General features: G+C 45.3%; 1 long non-coding RNA gene across 2 annotated transcripts; it reads right to left on the bottom strand.

Annotated features, from left to right (window-relative positions):
* Positions 1-2,519: 2,519 nt before the first annotated feature.
* LOC129693826 (uncharacterized) lies at positions 2,520-5,367 on the bottom strand. 2 transcript variants are annotated; one of them, XR_008722918.1, is made up of 2 exons: positions 5,233-5,367; positions 2,520-2,955 (listed from the first exon to the last, which is right to left on the bottom strand). It is a non-coding gene; the product is annotated as an uncharacterized LOC129693826 (long non-coding RNA). The 2 variants fall into 2 exon arrangements; XR_008722919.1 differs by having other exon boundaries at positions 4,695-5,337.
* Between the last annotated feature and the right edge of the window lie 372 nt (positions 5,368-5,739).

The following is a 5,739-nucleotide window of genomic DNA, read 5'->3' as shown; positions in this document are numbered from 1 at the left end:
CTTCCCTTTTGTTTTTAAAGAGAGAAGTGAGAAAGGAGAGAAGAAAATGAGGTTGTGAAATGTGAAGAATAGATTAGTGAGCGTGGGTGAAAAACCAATAAAGAGAAGAAATAAGTGAAGAAGAAAAGCAGGAGGGAGATCTTGGAAAAAACAGCAAATTTACAAACATACACTACACAATAAACAGTAAAGGGCACAAATTATACCATGCCTTGTGGTGGCACAGTGGTACTGTAGTAGAAGAATGTTTATGATTGAAATTCTTGATTCTCTGCATTTCTTTGCAAAACGAGCTGTGAGTTGGCTCATCCTCTTCAGTCCCATTACGCCCCCAACCACCTCCCTTCATCTCCCCCCCACTACCGTGTCCACTGAGTGCACCTCACACCCTGCCTCTGTCCAACAAAAGTAATTTTAAGAAAAGAGCTATGACCTTCGTTTTACAAAGAAATGGTTAATCAACAATTTCTGCCTTTCCGGCCCAGTGTGTCGCAGGATTGAATCTGAGGATAGACACTTGGTCCAGGACGTTTCAGAGTGGCTGTATGACAGCCTCAAGGGGGAGGGGGAGCAGCCAGAAGTCATCGTGCATGTTGGTGCAAATGACATCGGTAGGAAAAGGAAGGAGGCCCTCAATATGAGTATAGGGAGTTTGGTAAATATCTTACAAACAGGACCGACCTCCAGTGTAGTGATCTCAGGATTGCTTCCAGTGCCACATGCTCATGAGGGTAAGACCAGAAAGATAGGGGAGATGAACTGAGGTGTGGCTGAGGAATTGGTGCAGGGGGCAGGGATTTAGGTTTTTGGACCATTGGGATCTCGTCTGGGTAGGAGGCATTCAATACAAGAGGGACGGGTTGCATCTTAACTAGACGGGAACCTATATCCTGACAGGCAGGTTCGCTAATGCAGCTGGTGGGATCTTATACAGGACGGAGAGGCAGGTGAGAGGTTAGAATTGGGTATGGTGATGAGAGAACATATAAAGGACAGAATAGGCAGGAGAAAGGCAGGGAGCGAGGAAGGAATGGGGATTTAAATTCAACTTATTTTAATTCAAGAGCCCTGTCTGACTGGTCGGCAGATGAGCTTAGGGCGTGGATAGGTATGTGTGACTGCGACATTGTGGCCATTACAGAAACCTGGTTAAGATAGGGACAGGACTGGCAGCTGTATGTTCCAGGGTAAATGCTAAAGTCATCATTGTTTTCCACCTTGATACATTTCAAAATCACTCTAAAGGAACTGAGAAAAAAAGAGGAATTAATGTAGGTTGAATGTTAGAACAAAATGAATATTTTTAAAATTCTTGGTAAAATAATTGATCAAAGGATCTTTGCCTCAAGGCAGTGTTCTAGTTTTCAGATTTCAAACTCCATTTCATTGATACCTGGAGCAGCTGCCTCCATCAGCCGTGCATGGTACGGATTTGCATCCATCAATGCTCAGTGTGGGACTCCGGGGAGCATCATTAATCATAAAAATACATTATTAAATATGGGTCTGCAGTCACAGTTATCTAAATAGAAGTCATTCTGTGGAACAGAAATATTTCCCACAAATTTATTTGACAATTCATGAAAGCCTGCTGAGTTTATGGCGGCAAAACACAAATGTGCTGGAGGACCTCAGCAGGTCAGGCAGCATCGATGGTGCTGGAGGACCTCAGCAGGTCAGGCAGCATCCATCGATGGTTGGAATGGACAGGCAGTGTTACGGGATGGGACCCTTCACAACGCTGCTACATTTATCATTGGATCAGATGAGAGGAGGTACTGCCATTTTTAAAGCATATTGAAGTGGATAAATCCACAGGGCTTAACCAAGTCGTGGTGGTACAGCGGTAAAGTTGCTGCCTTACAGCGCCAGAGACCCAGGTTCGATCCTGACTATGGGTGCTGTCTGTACCAAGTTTGTACGTTCTCCCCATGACCTGCGTGGATTTTCTCTGAGATCTTCGGTTTCCTCCCACACTCCAAAGAGGTACAGCATTGTAGGTTAATTGGCTTGGTAAAATTGTAAATTGTCCCAAGTGTGTGTAGTATAGTATTAATGTGCGGGGATCGCTGGTCGGAGCGGACTCGGTGGGCCTTTTTCCGTACTGTATCTCAATCGATCAATCAAGGTCAGAATGGGAGAGCCAGTAGCCACAACAGGCCAGAAGGCACCATATATCAGCTACATGGAGTTAACATAGAAACCACTAGGTATATTTGAAAAGAGATCATTGGAGTTAGGTCATTACAATTTCTATTCCCTGGTTTCCTTGTTGTCGCATGGACATAGATAGTGTTGGATGGTTTTATGCAAATTAAAATTATAGGTTATATTATAGACTGTAGTCACTTAAACATTGGCAAATGGAAAACAGCTGTACTAAAAAATCATTGAGTTCTGGCCGAGCTGAAATGTTTTTTTTTAAATGAGCAAAATATTTCACAAATGGGCCAAACACCAGGTTATTATAACATTACACAAGACACTGTGGGGCTGCAGTAAAAATAAATCTCTACCAAGGGGTTTGAATAGTGCTTTTATAAATGAAACATGAATTTCCCAGCTTGGCTGTTATTATCAGCTTCACTGTTATCAACCTTTCTCTATTCAACAGGTCCTTGTTGTTATTTGAACTCATCTAAGTGCCTGGAATTTCAATGAGGTAAATAATGTCCTATTCCTCCCTTTTTAATTCGAGGCCACACATCCGCTCAGAAAATGTAATTTTGTTTTCCGGCTGTAGATATTCAACAAAATCATGAGACTTTGATCAAAAAGCTCAGGTCAACTTGCCCTTCTGAAGAGGACTTGAGATGTTGAGTAATGCATGGTTACAGTGTTCCTCGATCTGCAGGCTGTGAGCAATTCTCGCAAAATACTTCCATCTTCAAGTACCAAGCCTTCTAGCCCATTAAAACTTTAACATTCATGGTCTGTAAAAGGCGTTGTCCACAACTGGAAGAGTAAAGTAATAAATGTTAGATCAGATGCAAATCTTGCGTACCAGTATCTTGTCTCTGAATCCATGTGGCATCATCGAGGATCCAGTGGTATATATATGGCAGACAAACTGCTACTGTAAAGATTACTCTCATGTCAGTCATACATCAGAGAAACAGGTCTTTGAGCCCAACAAACCCATTCCATCACGCCCAGTAACCTTTTTATTCTGCCCACATTCTCATAAACTCCGTCTCAAGAGGGGTCCCGACCCGAAACGTCACCTGTTCCTTTTCTCCAGAGATGCTGCCCGACCTGCTGAATTACTTCAGCTTTTTGTGTCTTATCTTCCCATAAACTCACCTAGATTCAACCATTTACTTACACAGTGGTGTCAGTGACCAATAAACTGAAAACTTGAGCATTTTCATAGAATGTAGGAGGAAACAGGAGCACCTGAAGGAAATTATAGCGTCCCAGGGTGAATAAGCATATTCCACGCAGAGCCAGGGGTGAGAATGGAACCTGGGTCTCTGGAGCTGAGAGGCAGCAGCTCTGATGGTGATGCCACTGTGCTGTGCACTGAGTAATAAGGATTGAAAGCTTAAATTAAATCTAATAAAATCGCAGACAACGCTGTCTTGATTTGTGTCCCAGAGGTTTTATTGCATAGTCACCGTCAGTAAATGAGGAAGTAGGTAAACACTAGATGACTGATCTAATAAAAGATTTTAGATGGCAAGTATTTTAATTGTTAGTTAGGACTACAGGGTTTTCATCAATTTCCTCTTGTCTCCTTCCTGTCACTGTCACAGAAAGAGGCCCTTCAGCCACGCCTGTGTTTGAACATAAGACCAACTTATCTGCCTGCATATAATCAATACCCCTCAGTTCCTTGCCTATCCAGATGTCTCTTAAATACTACTATTGTATCTGCCTCTACCACCACCATGTTCCAGGCATCCATCAACCTCTGTAAAACACCTTGCCTCCAGTCCCTTAAAGCTATGCCCTCTAAAATTTGACATTTCCATCCTGGAAAAAGGGTTATTTTTACACTATTATGCCTCTCATAATTTGATATAATTCTATCATGTCTCCCTGCATCCTTTGACATTCCAGAGAAAATAATTCAAGTCTGTCTACATCTCCTTGGAGTCAATACACCCTAATCCAGGCATCATTCTCATATAATCACATTAGCACTTGTTGAATATCTTTCACCTGCAATCCTGGACAGTGAATGCAGGCAGGTCATTTAATACTCCTGTTATTGTAAGATAACTCCTTCCTTATCCTGCCCACTGGGGTGGTAGAGTTGCTGCCTCACAGCGCCAGAGATCCAGGTTCATTCCTAACTACAGGTGCTGTCTGTGCAGTTTGTAAGTTCTCCCTGTGACCGCATGTGTTTTCTCCAGGTGCTCCGTCCGGTTCCTCCCACACTCCAATGATTTACAGGTTTGTAGGTTAATTAGCTTCTGTAAAATTGTTTGTGGTTTGTAGATCGTGTTAGTGTATGTGGTGATCGCTGGTCGGATTGGACTGGGTGGACCAAAGGACCTGTTTTCACGCTGTATCTCTAAAGCCTAAAGTAGTCTTATCCCTAGTTTAGTTTATTGTCATGTGTACCGAGGTACCATGAAAAGCTTTGTGAACAGTGAAAAGTTAACCACTACTTTTTGCTTATTATAAGTTAATGAGTCGTAGGAGCAGAATTAAGCCATTCAGCCCATCGAGTCTACTTTGACATTTACCTGTGGCTGTTCTATTTTTCTCCCTCAACCCCATTCTCTTGTCTTCTCCCTGTAACTTAGTGTCTAATTGCCTGTGATATGGAAGGGTTAGATGTGAAAACGACAGATCAAAGCAGATGGTAAGGAAATGTAGAATGGTTCATGGTTGGCTATGGGGAAGGTGGTAGAGAATCAGTAAAATTAATCAGGAAGACAGTACAACTAGACAGATAACTCTGGTGGGGAGGGACAGAGAGAGAGGGAAAGCAATAGTTATTTGAAGTTAGAGAAATTGAAATGTTTTAGGCAGAGATTGATAGATCGTTGATTAGTGCGGGTGTCAGGGGTTATGGGGAGAAGGCAGGAGAATGGGGTTACTGCATTTCGTTGTCTCTGTACAATGACAATTAAAGTTGAATCTGAATCAGAATCATCAGGAGGGAGAGATAGACGTCTTTCTTCTTGATCAAGACCAGCCTTGATTGAATGGCGGAGTAGACTTGATGGGCCGAATGGCCTAATTCTGCTCCTATGATTAAAACAAATATCCGTGCACTACCCGGCCCGGCCCGGCCCGGCCTCCCGTAGCCGCTGCTCCCGGTGCAGCTCCGGCCTCCAGTCTGCAGTCCCCCGCTACCGGCGATGATGAAGATGATGATGATGATGCCCCCCTACCCTGAGGCGCCCCCAGGGCCCGCCCCTCTCTCCACCGCCTGCCTGGGCCGCACTGGGCCTGTCGCCTGTCGCCCGGGCAACACGGGGGGGGGGGGGGGGGGACATCCATCGGTCGCCATGGCAACTGCCCCCCCGGCCCAAGCGGCCAATCCCGTGGCGTCGGCGGCGCTGAGTGACGGGGGCCAGGGCCAATGGCAGCGCGCGGGGGCGGGGCGGGGCGGGCGGCCCGGAGACAAGATGGGGGGCGTGAGGCTGGAGATCGCGCGCGCGCACGCGCGGGGAGGAAGATGGATGGATGGAATGCTGGGGTAACGCGGGGTGACGGGGAACAACGACGGCTGGGCGAGGGGAGCTCCCGTGTGGAAGGGAGAGGGGGACTAGGAGTTGGCGG

Source organism: Leucoraja erinacea, unplaced genomic scaffold (genome assembly GCF_028641065.1).
Source record: "Leucoraja erinacea ecotype New England unplaced genomic scaffold, Leri_hhj_1 Leri_438S, whole genome shotgun sequence".
Classification (NCBI taxonomy): domain Eukaryota; kingdom Metazoa; phylum Chordata; class Chondrichthyes; order Rajiformes; family Rajidae; genus Leucoraja; species Leucoraja erinaceus.
This window is presented reverse-complemented; position numbering and strand designations above follow the sequence as displayed.